General features: G+C 35.5%; 2 long non-coding RNA genes across 2 annotated transcripts in view; one reads left to right on the forward strand and one right to left on the reverse strand.

The window, feature by feature from the left end:
- The window catches only part of LOC118194113 (uncharacterized), a 122,702-nt gene that overhangs the window by 84,160 nt on the left and 19,890 nt on the right, over positions 1-18,652 (forward strand). The gene's annotated exons all lie outside the window — the stretch shown is intronic.
- Positions 1-18,652, reverse strand: part of LOC118194114 (uncharacterized) — a 78,757-nt gene that overhangs the window by 3,390 nt on the left and 56,715 nt on the right. The window contains exons 2-3 of the long non-coding RNA XR_015038520.1: positions 5,201-5,305; positions 787-895 (exon numbers count right to left, since the gene is read on the reverse strand). This is a non-coding gene — a long non-coding RNA (uncharacterized LOC118194114). The remainder of the gene's footprint in view (positions 1-786; positions 896-5,200; positions 5,306-18,652) is intronic.

The raw sequence follows: 18,652 nt of genomic DNA on the forward strand, positions 1-18,652 counted from the left end.
ATTGTCTAAATTTATATATATATATATAATTTTTTTTTACTTTCTAGTAAAAAAATATTTGGTACTCTTCTGGTATCGGGATCCGATTCAGAAATGTGCGTATGTATGTATGTGTACGTACGCACATATATGTTTGTATTGTAGAGACATTAGGATATTTTGGAAGCCAAAGAGATGAAAAATTAGCAACCGCCTTCGCCGGGAATCGAACCACGGACCTCTGAAATACCGGCTCAGTGTGCAGAACCACTACACCACGAAGGACGCTATGAAAGTGGGAGAAATACCTTATATACTCCCCTTTTTAAAGGGCGACTAGGGTTTTAGCGGACCTAGTCGCCAAATCCTGGGTGTGGAGAATCATCATCCACAACCCTTTTAGTTAGGGCGCCACTGTAGAGACATTAGGATATTTTGGAAGCCAAAGAGATGAAGAATTAGCAACCGCCTTCGCCGGGAATCGAACCACGGACCTCTGAAATACCGGCTCAGTGTGCAGAACCACTACACCACGAAGGACGCTAGGAAAGTGGGAGAAATACCTTATAGTGTATGCATATATGTGCGTACGTACACATACTCATGTATACACTTAGACCATATGCATACATGAACACATACATACACCATATGCATATAAGAGCACATACATCCATACATACATTTCTGAATTTGGTGCTGATAAAAGAAGAGTACCAAATATTTATATTAGCATTTCTCTGAATTTTTATAACATATAATCATGACACTTTGAAAGAAAGTGGAGAGAAAAACAATGATACGTACAGAGAAGACATGTAAATGAAGCTGCAGGGATAATACTTCATATTTTCTGATTGCCGAGTTTACAGCAGCGGACTGCATCCAAAGCAAAATTTATAAGTTCTGTGTACACCTAAAAAGAGAAAATATAAAAAACATTTCAATATGAATGAAAGGTGAATGAAAGCCTACAGCTGAAAAAGAAATTTTTAATATGAATTAGATAAGTTTTATACGCCTCAAGACTGGTATAGTGGTTAGCGTCGCTGACTGCGGAGACGGAGGGACCGAGTTCGAATCTCAGAGAAGGCATGGATTGTTTGTAAATGTATCGTTTCGATGCGGCATGGCGGCACTTCAAATATGCGGCCAGACGAAAACTCTCGTGTGTACACGAGTTCGTGGAGTTGGTGGAACGGGAGAGGGATGGAAGACCCTAGGATCCGCTCCCCTCTGGGATCCTAGGGTCCTCTCCGTCCCCAATTTTGATGAATTGGAGACGGAACTGAGCTAAATCCAACGGTCAGCTGTAAAGTTCTCAAGGCTGTTGCCAACGACAAGCGTATCTTGCGCTCCTTGCCACAAGGAATTTCGTGGGCTTGGGCTGGTGCTACTATCAGACAAGTGAGCATAAGTAATAAAATCAACAACAACAAAAGTGTCTAAGCGAAGAACACGTACATTATATATGGTGACGGCTTAAAGAAACTTTACGGTATTAGGTTGCATTTAATGAAGGGAATTTTTACTGCTTTAATTGGTTTTTTGTCTCGTAAGTGATTTGTTTCATTAGTAAATTATGTGCAACTTGAATCAGTGAGAAAGTACATCTATGAAAACTGATGAATGTTTGAGCTTAAGAAAGCCAACTTCAATGTGAGATTGATATTTGCATGAATCTTCGTGTAGTTTTTAACATAATTGACGAATTTTCAACTAAGTTTCATTTAATTTTGATTGAATCATTTGCATAATTTCATAAAATGCAAATTCGGCAAAACCTTTTAAACAAGAATTTACCGGATTTTTAATTTTTGCGAGAAGTTTTACATTCTAGAACCAAATTAAATACTTGCCAATATTAGCACCCAACAGCGGTCGAGCGGTAAAGTCCCTGAAAACTGGATTCCGTTCTGGGTTCAAATCCAGGCGAAAGAGCTGGCTGCCTGGGCGTTTTCCCTATTTCTAACGTGTATACGAGCCAATTTCCCTTGTAAAGCTCGAAGGCATCCTTCCACTCAGGCAGATAGCCCTTGTTGTTATGTGTTAATTGTTTTTATTTTCAGACTTTAAGTTAATTGCTTACTTAGTTCAGTTTTGATGAGTAATTGAAGCTATTAATTTTTGCTTTAGTTTGTTTAATTTTGATTGTAGGTTTAAACTGTAATTTTTATAAACTTTAAATTTAGGTTTGGTTGCTTTAAAAGTGTTCTTAATTTGAAGTTGTTTAATTTTAATTTGAGTTTAGGGACTTAAGTTTTACTTGGTTTTTGTACTTGTTTGTTGTAAACAACCCCTAAGGTTGTTTAACTTTAATTATTTTAAAGTTTTGTTGCTGCACTTTTAGTGTGCTAATTTTTTATTAGGTAACTTAATTTTTTTTTACCCCTCTTTCTATTAAAGTTTCTCAAATTCATATTTTCTGACTAGTGGTAATGGTCAATCAATTGTGAATGAAACTCAATCTTGAAAATGAATACGTATACTTATTTCTTCTGAAGAAACAACTTATAATGCGTGTATTTCGGTAACTGAACTTAATTGTTAATTAAGAGTTTAATTTGTGCTTTATTAAATTCGTTTATTGTGTTGAAAACAATTCACTGGTTCTGCAATTTTCCCATCCAATGTTGTCGGCTTGGAATTCGTTCTCAGAATTCCTTATCTGGGGATTGCCGCGCCTCGAATTCCTTTTGCAAAGCTTTTACCATATGTGCTAATTTCTTTACAATCTGTGCTGTTTTGCATATTCGAAACCCTGTTTGCTCTGGCATCTCTAGCATAGAAATGTTCTGTTGGGAGATTGTTTACGTGGGGGTGAAGATTCGTCAGTTAGGTTGCTCGCTATACTAGAGAAAGACCCCGATGCGAGGCTAGTGCTTTTCCCTTTTCCTTCAGCAGAGTGGTATTTGACCTCACGCCGTGGCCTTGGGGGTTGTGCTGTTGAACCGCGTTGTTTGCCAAATTCTGGTAGATTAGGAAATCGTTCTCCTGAAGATATATCTGTTTCTTCTCTTTGGAGCTAGCCGTACTTGGCGTTTTCCCCCCATAACCTTACTTCGCCAATGGTAAAAAATCTCGCCAGTGTACAAAAAGTGCTGCGTTGTTGGGATGGCAGAGGGAGAGCGACAAAAAAGAAGCTATGCAGCGTAGAACCTACTCAGAAGTCGGAAAAAATTACTTCCTGAGATGGAAAAGATGGCGTGGCTGAGCAGTAAGAGAAGAGAGCGGAATCAGCAGCTCATGAGTCTGCCTGAAGGGTGTGTGTGTGTGTGTGTGTGATTATGGCAAAGCCTCGAGGGTTATCTGCCTAAGGGGAGGGATGCCTTCGTGGAGGCCTTTCTAAGGGAACTGGCTCGTATACACGTTACACATGGGGAAAACCACGAAAACGCCCATGCAGCCAGCCCGTTCGCGGGATTCGAACCTCGGACCGAACTACCAGTGTTCAGCGACTTTACCGCTCGGCCGCTGGTGGGCCTGCCTGAAGGAAACTGCAGAATGGAGGAGTTCCTAACCGCCACCCCTGTGGCCAATGTTTAAATATGTTTCTCTTATTTTTTTTCTTTTATCATTACAGATCCAGCAACCTGTATATGCAGAATTTGATTGTTAACAACACCTGTGTACTATCGGAGGGGGCCTCTCTAATATTTTTGAATGTTAATTAATATACAATTATTTCCCTCTTTATTTTGTCGTGTCAGCTAACAATGTTAAATTTGATGACCGCCACCACCCAAAGTAAAAAAAAAAAAAAAAAAAAAAAAAAAAATAGAAATGTAACTGTAAACCTTTGATGTCACTAAATAAACGTAAGATTGATTTTACTTACTTTTTGTATTGTTTTTAATTTTATTACTTTTTGACACTGGACCATATACTCTGATTTACTGTATTTTTGCCATTCTGATAATTACACGAATAGTTATTGAATGTGATTTACACTTTATAGATGTCGTATTGCACTAAATACTCTTGAGAACTGTTAAGATGTGGAGCATGTTTACACATTAACCATTTTCAATAATGACATACTTACACTCGGTGCTATGAATATTATATTCTAAGTATTGTTGATTAGTGCACATAATGTCAGATGTTATACCATTCAATTCATAATATAACCACATAGTGTTCCTTGCCATAATAAATAAAACCAAAAAGCAGATAACATTAATTTAAAATATTACAGAATCTAATTCTTTCAGTAGCTATTTTAAGAATTAACTTCCTTATTTTAGAATATTTACAAATTGCTAATTAATTTAATCTGTAATCAAAGTTTAAATACAATTTAAAAGTGTTTTCGCTTAATAGATTTACCTAAGGAGCAACACAACGCTGGTAAGATAAGCAGTATGGAATGTCAATAATGCTTTTTTATTATTTACGTGTTCTGCCCTAAAAGGCACTACACGGAAGGGAGGGATGCCTTCATGGAGAACTTTCTAAGGGAAACTGGCTCGTATTAACCCCTTTCACATGGAGAAAACCACGAAAACGACCATACAGCCAGCTCATTCGCGGAATTCGAACCTCGGACCGAACTACCAGAGTTCACGGACTTTAAATCTCGGCCGATAGTGGGGTCTGTCAATAATGCTTTTTCTGGTGAATAACTTTCGTGATGTTTAAACAACTGGATTTAGTCAAAAACCATAAATTAAAAATTTTCCTCTAAATTATAAAATGCTTTGTTAAAAATAATTAACCCATTTGAAAAAAATATCATCATTCAAAAGTTCGCATATATAAATAAAATAAAAAAGATTTAATTAATCAAATGTAAAAAATTAAAAACGCTAATAAATAAATAAAGAAACATGATGGAAAGTTTAAAAGAATTGTCTAAATATATATATATATATATATATATTTTTTTTTTCTTTCTAGTAAAAAAATATTTGGTACTCTTCTGGTATCGGGATACGATTCAGAAATGTGCGTATGTATGTGTACGTACGCACATATATGTTTGTATATGCATGTATGTGCGTACCTACACATACACATGTATACACTTAGACCATATGCATACATGAACACATACATAGACCATATGCATACAAGAACACATACATCCATACATACATTTCTGAATTTGGTGCTTATAAAAGAAGAGTACCAAATATTTATATTAGCATTTCTTTGAATTTTTATAACATATATTCATGACACTTTGAAGGAAAGTGGAGAGAAAAACAATGATACGTACAGAGAAGACATGTAAATGAAGCTGCAGGGATAATACTTCATATTAACTGATTGCCGAGTTTACAGCAGCGGACTGCATAGCAAAATTTATAAGTTCTGCGTACACCTAAAAAGAGAAAATATAAAAAACATTTCAATATGAATGAAAGGTGAATGAAAGCCTACAGCTGAAAAAGAAATTTTTAATATGAATTAGATAAGTTTTATACGCCTCAAAACCGGTATAGTGGTTAGCGTCGCTGACTGCGGAGACGAAGGGACCGGTTTCGAATCTCAGAGAAGGCAGGGATGTTTGTAAATGTATCGTTTCGGGGCCGGCATGGCGGCACTCCAAATATGCGGTCAGACGAAAACTCTCGTGTGTACATGAGTTCGTGAAGCTTCCCTTTGTGGTTTGGTGGAGGGGGAGAGGGGGGAAAACCCTTGGATCCGCTCCCCTCTGGGGTGCTGTCCATCTAAATTGGGGTCGGAAGTGAGCTAAATTGCAATGTCTCTTGTAAGGTGCTCGAGGCTGCTTGCCAACCATAATGTTGCGATCGTTGTCACCAGGAATTTCGTGGATTTGGGTTGATGTTACTGTAAGAGAAGTGAGCATAAGTAACAACAGCAAGTGTTATTTATATTCTCAAACTACTTCAGCTTCATTTTGAGTTGACTCGTGTCAGTTTATACGTAACTTCTCACAAGCGGCGGAACAGTAAAATCACTCAACACGGGTAGTTCGGTTCGAGGTTGGAATCCTGCGTACGGGCAGGCCGCATTGGCGTTTCCGTGATTTCTCTCATGTGTAACGTGTATACCAGCCAGTTTGCTTTAAAATGTTTTTCCACGAAGCCAGGCAGATAGCACTTGAGGCTTTGCCGTAGTCACATAAACAAACAGTTTTATCCTTACAATAGGGTCGGCCCACCAGCGGCCGAGCGGTAAAGTCGCTGAACACTGGTAGTTCGGTCCGAGGTTCGAATCCCGCGAACGGGCTGGCTTCATGGGTGTTTTCGTGGTTTTCCCCATGTGTAACGTGTATACGAGCCAGTTTCCCTTAGAAAGTCCTCCACGAAAGGCATCCCTCCCCTTAGGCAGATAGCCCTAGTGTGCTTTGCCATAATTAAATACACCACCACACCACCACTATCCTTACAATAGGAGATTTAATTGTTTCTTATACTTATATCTGCACTTTTAATAATTCAAAATTTTATTTAGCATTTTATGCCTCTTTGCCAATTTAGAAAGCTGACCCTCCTTCCACGGATCAAATAGCTTTTGTGCTTTCGATATATGTTTAATGTTTTATTTTATAACTTTTTAAATACTTATTGATTCGTGATATCTGTTTCTCTTACTGTTGCTTGAAAAATTACATTTATATTTTACATTTTAATGTTTCCTAGAACAACTATCGTTTTCAAGGTTAAGGACGCTCCAGTGTTACATTGTTTTATTGAGTGATACATCAGGTGATGGAGGAATACACGTGACGCGTGATTCCATATTTTTTTTTCTCTAGCTCTATTTAGAGAAGAGAGACGGCAATTTTTTTGGTCCCAACAACGAGCTGTAGCCGTTTACTGGCATTGGCCACTACTAAGACTAGAAGCAGCTGTCTCTTTATTGTGGGGATACGTTACATGTGGGCCATCGTTGCCTCCTACAACTTACATCCATGTCTTCTCCTGGATTTGAACCCAAGCCCTTCTGTGCAGCAGTCAGAATTTCTAACCTCTTTCCTGTCTGGGCGGCCGGATGGCAGTTTTAAAATTCCACCTCGTACGCACTTCGACGCACCGAACAGCGAAAAAAAAACATCTTGCAGGAGTGCGAAAATTATCGTTTTTTAGCGTTAAATTTTTTAATAGAGTTTTTAATTACTATCTCGGATTATGAAAACTACGAAAATAAGAATGGTCAAAATAGCTTCCGAAGAATTTTTGGAATCGGGGGGGGAGTTGTAGGGTTCCCTCTTGAAACTCAGCTACCCGCCGTTTCGAAGGAAATGAAGTAACAAATAAATAAACAGACGCGCAAAGATTTTAACAGTCTAGATTAGCAACCAAGAGGCCACTCCATGTTCATATAATTTTGCTTGGTTACGTAGCGCGTAACTGGTTTAATTAAAGCTCTTTCATGAAATTACTTATATGTTATAATAATCAAAATATTTTGAACTGATGAGAAAAAATGTACAATCACTTTTCCATAAAATGTCTATCTGCCGCCCAACCAGTAGAGTGGTTAGCGTCTCTGACTGCCGTGACTAAGGGACCGGGTTCGAATCCCGGAGAAGGCATGTATGTTTGTAAATGTTCAGTTTAGTTTACGAGTGTGTTGCAACTCTCCTGGCCAAAAATAATAGGCCTTATGGTTAACGTAGGTGACCGTATCCATAGCAATTTCAGCATCGCTTTAGACGTAGATATACAATTTTACTTATTATTAACAGCGATTGGCAATTGGATTTCCATCCAAAAGGAAACCCTGACAGACACCAGAGATTTGAAATACCTCTCTTTCACTTGTCGGAATCCTAAACAATGGCCTAGTACAGTCTCCAACACATTCACATTCTATTTTTAATGATTTGATCATCCTCCACAGTATCAGAAACATTATAAATTATAACCTTCGGGTTAATAAATGTTTTCCTACGAGGTCTCACAATATTCGCTAGTTTCTCATTTTTCAACAATTGCTCTTTCAAGTATTTTACAATCTTCTCAATTGGCTAACAGCACCATCACATCTCCATTTTTTCTACTATAAGAATTAATTACTCTTATGCCTAAATTTGGTGGATTAATATTTCGTTTAATTTCCGTAAATACATCTATATCATTCTTAAGTGATTTTATTACAATTTCATTATACTCAGATCCTTTAGGTTTCAACACCTTATCTTCCTTCTCAACACTTGGTATCTATTACAAGTGTATTTCCACTCACTTTCTCCTCATTTCCTTTTCTTTCCTTAACTTTCATATCTCTTTGATATATTCTTTTATTTCAGCGATGTCTTGTATTAAGTTTTCCAATTTATCCTCTGTTTTCTTCATTTTTTCCATTTCAACATACATTAAATTAAGACAAGTCATCCAGTTGGCAATATAAACTAATACTTGGTTCAGTGTTTAAGTGCCTTTGAAATTCTTTACTCTCTCATATCCTCAACAACTTTATTTAATCTATCGATTACTAAAAATACATCTTCGTCATCTTCCAGGATCTCATTATGCATAGGAATGGATTCTCTTAATGTAAGCACTGAAAACTAGGATAAAATGCGAGTTTAGAACATATTCGCAAATAAATAAAATACTCTATAAAATTCCAAAATGTCTAATAATCCATTTTCATATCAGAATCACAATATAAAACTTTTAAAATAATTTTCCATAAAAAACCAAATTTTTTCTCACTAAAATTGAATAAATTGACCAATGGGCAGAAAGGTTTAGTATATGATGCACCAAAAGGGTTTTGAAGTTTCGCCCTCACCGGACAGAAAGACTTAATAAATGGTGGACCAACTTTTCAAATGTCAACTGACAGCATCCATTAGGCCCAGCTCAGTATTCAAACATTTAAAAGTTCGTAATTTCAAAACAATTCAAAATAATCAAACAAACAGTACATATTCTGAAACCGGAACATAAGATCTTTTAAATAAAACTGGTTTCAGCACAAAAAAGTCAATATTTACCAGAATATCAATCAATTAAATGAGGCTACCAAACTCGTCGCCACGTCAGCTCAGTATTCGAAATTTTTAAAGTTCATAAATTTAAAAGTATTCAAAATAATCAAAAGAGCAATACATTTTCTGAAACCGGAACATATAGTCTTTCAAATGAAATTGGCTTTAACACGATCTTGTTTGTAAATGTATAGTGTCGGTGCGGCGAAAAGTCCTATCGTGGGGTTTTGTGGAAGGAATAGGGGTAGGAAATCCTCGGATCCTACCTTCCGGGGTGCTCTTCATCAAAATTGGCGGCGGAACTGAGCTAAATCCGGTATGGTGTTCAAGCCTTTTGCCAACGACAGGCGTATCTTGCGCTGCTTGCCACGAAGAATCTCGTGGGCTTGATTTGATGTTACTGTCAGGCAAATGAACATAAGTAACAACAACAACATCTAAATAGTTCATAAAAACTGTTCCAATGGAACAGGAGAACGTACTATTTTAGGTAACTAGCCTTTGTGTGCTTTGTCATCAACAAATTAGCGAAACCAACTTTAAAGGGCCGTTCCCACTAGGATTTATCTAAGCTAACTGACGTAGCCGATCCATCTCCAAAACCAGTTTTCGACACATGGATCTGACTCCGTTAGCTCAGATAAACCCCAGTGTGAACGGGCTTTTAAAGTTACGCTGCATATAATTTCTCTTATTAAAAAATGAAGGTTATCTTTAGCATGTACACAGTGGAGTGGCGACCATAACTGGTGCCCAGGGCAAAGTACCTTTTTGGCGCACCCCCTCAAAGAACACTTACAGTAATATGATGTATAGAATACATTAGTAATAATAAAATAATGCAAATAATAATAAAATGCTGAATCTGGCATAAAATACTCTAAATTATATTAAGGATAATTACAACCTAACTACACTAGCATCGAATTCCAGAAATGTATCTGTGTCGGCGGAATAATCAGACATACGATGATCTAGAATTAGTTAAAAAGGTATTATTTATTTTACAAAGTTTTATAATTGTTTTTAAAAAAGCACAATTCTTAAACAGTTAAAAGTTTAATGTACATTATAGATAAGTAGATATATTTATTAATAATAATGTACTATTATAATACATAAATACAATTAATTACTATGTATACATTTTTCTTGCCTTGTTTGAAGCAAATTTATCAATTATTTCATCAAAGTGGATCATTTCAAATTTTTCTCATTCCACATTTAAAAATGCTAGATGACTTAGGGGATCTTGTCTCATCGTTGATTGTAAATATGTCAAAGTTTATTTTAATTTGCTGAATGAACGTTCATATTTGATAGGGAAATAACTCATGCCCATAAATTAAGGATAATTCGGAGTCACGCGGAAATCGAACTCTAAAATAAATATATCACCTGTAAAATCACTACACACATCTTCAAGAATCATATGCAAATTTCAGGAAGTAACCAGATGACACCGATGGTACGTCACAATGACGAGAGAGTAAGAGAGTGATATGTAAGGAATACAGGCAAAGAAGTAAAATTGTTCGCAGGCGCTTAATAAGCATTTCAGTGCAATAACCGAATAGCTATGACACAAAGGACGCAATTGGATGATTTTTACGTGGTAGAATTACCGGCCGTCTGGAATGTGGGCGTACCATTTGCAAGTATCAGACGAACTTGGAATTGCACAGAGTGTCATCTCCAGGCTTTGGCAACGATTCCAAGATGGTGGTAATGTGAGTAGACGTTACAGCACAGGTCGTCCCAGAGTTACAACGCCGAATGAGGACCGGTATTTGACAGTTACTGCCAAAAGAAACAGGCGGAGCACAGCCTCAGACCTGTCTCGTCAGCTCTCTTCAGCCACTGGTACGACAATTTCAAGGCAGGTCGTGTACAGACGCTTAGGGCAGATTGGTCTATATGCTCGTAGACCTGTCAGATACGTTCCACTTACTGCTACTCACTGTCGCCTGCGGTTAGCCTGGAGTAGAGAGCATGCATTGTGCACACCGCAACAGTGGGCTCGTGTGATGTTTTCCGACGAGTCCAGGTTTAGCTTGCAATCTGATTCTCGCCGGACATTCATATGGAGAGCTCCAGGTACCCGTTACCACCAAGAAAACATCACTGAACGACACCGTTACGGTGGTGCAGGAGTACTCGTTTGGGGTGGAATTATTCTGGGTTCCAGAACTGAAATGCATGTTCAAATTGGAACCATGATAAGCCAAATCTATCGGGACGTCATTCTGGAACAACATGTACGTTTGTTTCGGGGCGCTATGGGCGCACAATTTGTGTTTATAGATAACAACGCCCGTCCTCACCGTGCAAACATCGTAAGCGAATGCCTTCAATCGGAGAATATCACCCGTATGGACTGGCCAGCATTCTCACCGGACTTGAATCCAGTAGAGCACGTGTGGGACATGCTTGGCCGACGAGTTGCAGCCCGTCAACCTCCTCCTACATGTCTACGGAACTTCGGAGAGCATTGCTTTTTGAGTAGTGTAATATCCCCCCAAGATCAGATCGATAATTTGATACTCAGCATGCCTAGGCGTTGTACAGACTGTATTGCATCGTCTGGGAGACATACAATGTATTACCAATTATACCAACCATGTAATATTGGTTTTTTGTAAATAGGTTTTTTTTGTAATTTGCTCCAGGGAGAAAAAATCGCTAATTTTTTTAATAATATCAAACATATAGCATCTTTTTTTGCTCTTTACCTTTTGTTTAATAAATAAGCTTTACAAATAAGTCAAATTTGTTTTGCTTCTAACTCTTCCTTTGCCTGATTTTGCATTATGCTTAATTTATGGACATGAGTGTAGTAATGGGTATTTGAAATGCGACACTTAGGTTTTGAAAAACATTTTCTCCATAGATCTGTAATGGAGTTTTAGGTTCAGTTTCTTTGTTGCGGAGTAACATCTTCCAGTCACATTCACAGCCCAAAACGATTAGGGGATATTGTGAGTTCGGTATCAAATAACCATATAATCAACAACCTTTTTAACTAAAGTAGAAGAGATTATGTAGGAAAATTATAACGTTTACAAAATTCGGAATATACAAATTTAGTCTGTGACGTCGAAAACAAGGCGTTTCAGATAAGGAATAAGGAGCGACCTGCAATATTCCTTTTGTAGTAGGATATTAGAAACAATTGGCACGCGTTTACTGCTTTGTAGCAGTGAATATACGATGTCTCACCAAGATGACTTTGTTTTATCGGTAGCCAGGAAGGCCATCAGTCGTTTCCGGGAGAGTCAAACGCAATCCATTGTAGCGGAAACGTTAGGAGTTTCCCAAAATGTTATTTCCAGACTATAGAATCTGTTTCTGGAAACTGGATATGTTTGAGAAATTCGGGACAAGGTCGTGTTATCGTTTTAAAATAAAAAGCGTGCATTTCGCTCAAATATATATATATATATATATATATATATATATATATTAGAGAAATAAAGTGGTCAGAAAGAATGTTTTGTATGCGGAGATATTTGGTTGATGTACTGAAAACATTTTATTACACATTTTTTTCAGACAAATCAAGAAAATAAATAATTAATTATATTACAATAATTATTAATATTAAATATATTTTCTAGAAAGCGATCAAAATGAAAACTGAAATTTTCCGAAAAATCTTGTTTGGAGATCATTTGGCGCCCCTCTAAGAGCGACGCCCGGGGCATCCATACATCCCCTTGCCCTCCCCCGTCGCTACGCACTGCATGCATAATTACGAGCTTGGGGATCCGAAAGACGAAACTAAATTCTTATTTGCAATATCTTTTTAAGAGACACGTTCTAAAAATTTTTGATACTCATATCATATAACATTTTTAATCCAACCACAAACAAATCTTTCTTAATTTAATTTTTTACCTTTGATACTTTTAAGGATTACTATGAAACAAGCATATTTTATAAAGCATAGGAAAGAAAAATAATAACAAATTTTAAATCAGGAAGGAGAAATATGAAAAATACAAAACTGACATAAATCTTTCTTTTCGAATAACGTCAGTTCAAGAATAATAATAACCTAATAGAAATATATTAGACTTCGAAACGTGAAGCAATCACCAAAATATTTGGCATTGAAATGCAGCTATGACCACAAATAGTGTAGAAAAATCATTGAAAAGCGGAAACAGTGATAGCTCAGAATTGATGACTTCTTCACTAACATAAATTTTGAAGGCGTTCCTCGCCGAAGAGACTGGCATCATCTATCAGACTTTTCATTTAATAATTCGTTTGTAAGTTATCTGATCATATATCTAGTTTGCCTTTCTTGCATTCGATTTGTAGTTTATTTCTTAGAGTCCAAATAAAGACCGTCTAAATCTTTTTAGACTTGACATTAATAATTGCAATTAATGAGCTAAATTGTATTAAATAAGATTTAAACGATCTCTGAAATAAATGAAAATGCTGCTGAATGTTTTGCAATTATAAAGCAAAATTAAAATTTTGATACAGTAATTATTCTAATGTACAAAATCTTAAGAAAACGAAAACACTCTTAATTTTCTCTGCATTCCTGCACAATATTATGAACGTAGGTATATCCACTAAACAATATCACTCCACTAAACAATATCAAGACCTGTACTATTTTGCAGGGTACTGAAAATACTGTAAAAGCTTGAAAAATGGAAAGGAATTACAGTAAAATCTTTAACTCATACTTTGTTAGCAAGACTAATATCTAACTGAAAATAAGAGACATTTTCTTGCTGAATATGCACTGCTTTCCAAGTGAGCCCACAGTGTTTATTTCCATATATATTGATTCTGGACATGTGCATCCAGTTACAAAAGATTTCAGACTATGGTAGATATTTATGATTAGAGTTTAGACGTTAGGAGTTATGTGAATTTGAAAGCATAAAAGATATTTTTAAATGATTCCTGTAGAGCAAACAGCTCAGTTAGTAAAATGCACTGTAATAAGCTGAAGGAAAAGCGAACGGAAATACGTTTCATATCAATAGCTAGACCTTTTACTTATAATGGCTGAGAAGTACTTTAGAAGACATTATACCTTAATTCCTTTACCGTGCAATAGTATTAACTTTTACATTGAACTAATTTTGATCGCAAGAAACTTACTTCTTATAAAACTGTATCACATTTAAAGGATGCGGATCAGGGTTAATGTAAAATGACCCATACGTAAATACTAATTGACTGAAAATACAAAAATTTTTAAAAGCAGCTGATTACCCTTTGATTCCTATTGTTAATACGAAATTATTTGAATACAACGGTTCTTTCTTCATGTGTGTAGAGAATAAAGTTTTACTCAAAGCGTTTAAAATAATGTACGTTTTTTCTTAAGCTTGGTAACCTCGTACATTTTGACATGAAATTCAAGTCTAAATCTCCATCCAAATATTGAGCATGCGATATAGTAGATGACACTACACTATAATATAAAGTACGATGCAATCGCATCTGTTATGTGTTCGTTTCCTGTAGATTGAACGAGCTAGTTGCCCAGTGATATCCTGATATTTTCTGTATTTAAACGCGAATGCGAGCAAAAGCCGATCTTCTCATTAAACTTCTCATTAAAAAAATTCAAAATCCAAATAAAACTTTGCACATCTTTGGATAACATTTGGCATAAAAATGGCTCATATTATAAAGTATTTCTCCCGCCTTCTTGGCAAGCCTTCGTGGTGTGGTGGTCTGTACGCTGGGCACGTATTCTAGATGCCCGCGGTTCGATTCCCGGCGAAAGTGTTGCTTATTTTTCATCTTTCCTGCTTCCAAAAAAATCCTAATGTCACTAGTGGCGCCCGAGCTAAAATGGTGCTGGATGATGATTCTCTACACACAGGATTTGGCGACTGTCTTCCCTAAAGAACCCCAGTCGAACTTTAAAAGAAGGAGTATAAAAGGCGGGAGTGTTCTCCCGCCTTCTTGGCATGCCTTCGTGGTATGGTGGTCTGCACGCTAGGAGCGTATTCCAGAAGTTCGCGGCTCGATTCCCGGCGAAGGCGGCTGCTCATTTTTCATCTTGCCTACTTTCAAAAACTCCTAATGTCTCTACAATATTTGTGATTTATAAAAATCATGTATGTAATCGAAAATACCCTCTTTCGAGTTCTAACAACTCAAAAATTATGTCTGTGTAACAAGACAAACATGATCGAACTATGTTTGTTTAAGAAAAGTAATATTATAATACAAATTATAATAAAATATATATCTTTTAAGTTATTGTTAGGGCTAACGCATTTTTAACGACTAAATGTATCTTATGTTTTGCCATTTAGTTCCAGAACTTAAAAATCTTAAAAATCAAAGATATATGTATATGATATTTTTCTTTAAAATGGTACAATTTATGATTTCAGCTATTGATATACAATGACTGAATCATTTTGTAGACTAACTTGCTTCGATATACTTATACCACAAATATATCAAAGACAATATTAATTTTCGGTATTTGGTAGATAACAAATTTGTTATAGAAACATACCAAACAATCTGAGATAAAGCTAGGGTGAAAATCCAAGTTCATTAATTTTGGGATGCATTATAGGTGTCTTAACAGAAGTAAGTGCGGGTATGTTCCAGTACTGTAATTTAAGTACTTGTTTACTTGCACATTTAAGTTTCACATTAAGTAAGTTGAAAAATGAGTTCTGACTGAGACATTAGCAAAATGGAGAAATAATATTCATCCTTAAGGAGGATTCTAATTTAACTTTGGATCATTCTTAGAAGATCCTGCTATCCATCTTACTCTCAAAATTATTTTACTATATTCTTTTTGAATTAAGAGTCTTAAATTTAATCCTCGTTTCTTCCGCAGTATGCAAATATCATGGTGTTAAAATTAATGCCTGAGAAGAAAAGAACTTATCTGCCTTTGGAATAGCACTAACACGTAATAGTTACAGAACAGTTGTGCAATTTTTTAGAGAGTTCGCTTATCAGTTTTGAAGCACTACGCATTTCAATGTTTTTTTTAAGGAATTTATTATTTACTCCTAAAAACTCAAATTAAATACATTTAAGTGTGTCCCATAGTTGAATATTAGCAGCAAAGACAACCATCATTCACCTCAAACGGTATGCATCTTACCTTTTAAAATGTTTGGATCAGTTTTGAATAAGACGTTCCATAGAACAAAATACATTCTAATATTTTTAAATGACAAATTTCCTGAATAAGATTTTCTTCCCTTTGAGTATTTTTATTAAAGGAGCAGTTTCATATGTCTGGGTAATAAAAGAGTCTAAGACACTACACATATAGTTTTACTGCCATGTTCACATCTATTCTGAGAGTTCTTTGATTTATTCATATATTAGTCAAATTAAAATTTTATACGTCTTACTATGTTCATTTAGTTAAGTCGTAAATTTCAAGTTGTAAATATGACCAAGTCGTTCAATTATATTTTTATATCTTCACACAGCAAATTTATTATATAATTCATAAAATAATGCATTTACATATCAGTTATGCAACATATCTGTAAATTAATGGAAAATTTCCGTGTAAATGTAAGTGGAAATTTTAGCCCTGTTATGGAAGAGAAGAGGCTGTTTGATTGGTTCGATTACCAGTACTTCGTTCTCTAACCAAACAAGCCAAAATTTCAAGAGGAGCTAGTATCGAATACGCTTCAATTAGTTTGTCAAAAATATGCTTGCAATGAAATACTTATTTCTTATTGAAGAATATATTTTCTTGCTTGTTTTCCATCAAATAACCAGAATTAACACTATTATGTTTCACTTAATGAGCTTTCGAAATACATCTTCAGCTGTTATTTGTTGTCATGTCATTGATTTAAGTAGCACTTCGTAATAAAATTACTTATCCCTAAAGACGTTCTAAAAACAGAATGACATCCACTTTGGTTATCAGCAAGGAATGCATTCCTTGCCTTGTGCAGCCTTTGCCATGTGAATAATTTATGCTTAGTTGGAAAATCCTTAGGCGTACAAACTTCAGAAGTAATTATTTTTAATCTGTAACTCTTTCTCTTTCGCTCGCTAAAACGTACGCTATAAATGACAAAACTTAGGATTTCGGCTAATGAATTGATATTAGGTGACACGACGCATTTAGGTAAGGGTGAAGTAAAAGAAAGTAATACGTAAATTCGTTCGGAAGTCAATGCGATGGAAATTCTGTGATTCTTCGGAAAAGCCAATTACGTGTTTACCTGAAAGCTGTAAAACATAAATGCTGTCAGGAATAAAAATTCTTGGGATCAATATAAAAGTTTCTTATGTTTAATAATTCAAATAATTCACAACGTCGTTTTAGTACAGGGTAATGTCAAATTTGTGAAATTATTCTATATAATTTTGAAATTCTTTATATTTGCTGACCTTCTTATATTAAGATGACATGCCTTTTGCCCGTCGTTTTAGTACAGGGTGAAGTCAAATTTGTGAAATTATTCTATATAATTTTGAAATTCATTATATTTGCTGACCTTCTTATATTAAGATGATATGCCTTTTGCCCGTCGTTTTAGTACAGGGTAATGTCAAATTTGTGAATTTATTCTATATAATTTTGAAATTCATTATATTTGTTGACCTTCTTATATTAAGATGGTATGCCTTTTGACGTAGTTATATATTCTAAAATAAGAAGTAAAAATAAAACAACAGTTATTGGAATCTTTATAAATTAAAATGTCTTAAAATGGATTCGCACTTCAAAAAACTTGTAAGATTTGTGCATTAGTAAGACTGCGTTACTCCCCAAGCGCAATTCAAAATCAAGCAATATATTACGAATAGATTATCATACCATAACTTTTTCTTAATCCATAAAAAATAAATCGGCACTAAGCCATTAATGGTTAGATTATAGACTATTATGTAAAACGGAATTATTTTACCGTTTTTATGAATACTAATTTCATTGGCGGGAAATAAAAGCCGTCATCAATTGGAATAAATATAAATTAAGAAGGGTCTAAATGATAACTTGAAAACACATTTAATTTCTGTTAATGTTCCTCTTCTACAACGAATTTTCGTACATACTTTATTATGACTGGAAATAAGCATGGCGCTGTAACATTTCTTTAAGCACTCTGACTTCATTTTGAACTGCTTTTAAACTTATTATTAGGTGTGTGGTGTGGTGTGGTGTGGTGTATTTAATTATGGCAAAGCACACTAGGGCTATCTGCCTAAGGGAAGGGATGCCTTTCGTGGAGGACTTTCTAAGGGAAACTAGCTCGTATACACGTTACACATGGGGAAAACCACGAAAACGCTCATGCAGCCAGCCCGTTCGCGGGATTCGAACATCGGAGCGAACTACCAGTGTACAGCGACTTTACCGCTCGGCCGCTGGTGGGCGCCTTATTATTAGGTATCGAAATAAAATATTTGCATTCTATTGCCGTTGCAAGATTTCCTGTAATTCTAGATTCCATATACACGTGAGTCATGTGAATACTGAATTTTATTGTTGTTAGTATTTCATATTTGTAATTTTCAGAAATTTTGCATGATTTTAAATATAAATATTAATTTAAAGTAATTATTCGTTCTTTTTAATATATTTCAAAATAGTATTTAGCTTATTGCAAAACAGAGTATTGCAAAAAATTTATAATTGAAATTTTTTACCCCATGCATGCTTTAAACTGCTTCAGAGCTCTTCTAAGCATAATGTTACTGTATATATATTCTTGTTTTGGTATTAACAACAAAAGCAAATTGCAAAATTTGTTAACCAGGCTTTAT

Source organism: Stegodyphus dumicola, chromosome X1, assembly GCF_044657685.1.
Source record: "Stegodyphus dumicola isolate Sdum_Otavi_A_Nest chromosome X1, ASM4465768v1".
Lineage (NCBI taxonomy): Eukaryota > Metazoa > Arthropoda > Arachnida > Araneae > Eresidae > Stegodyphus > Stegodyphus dumicola.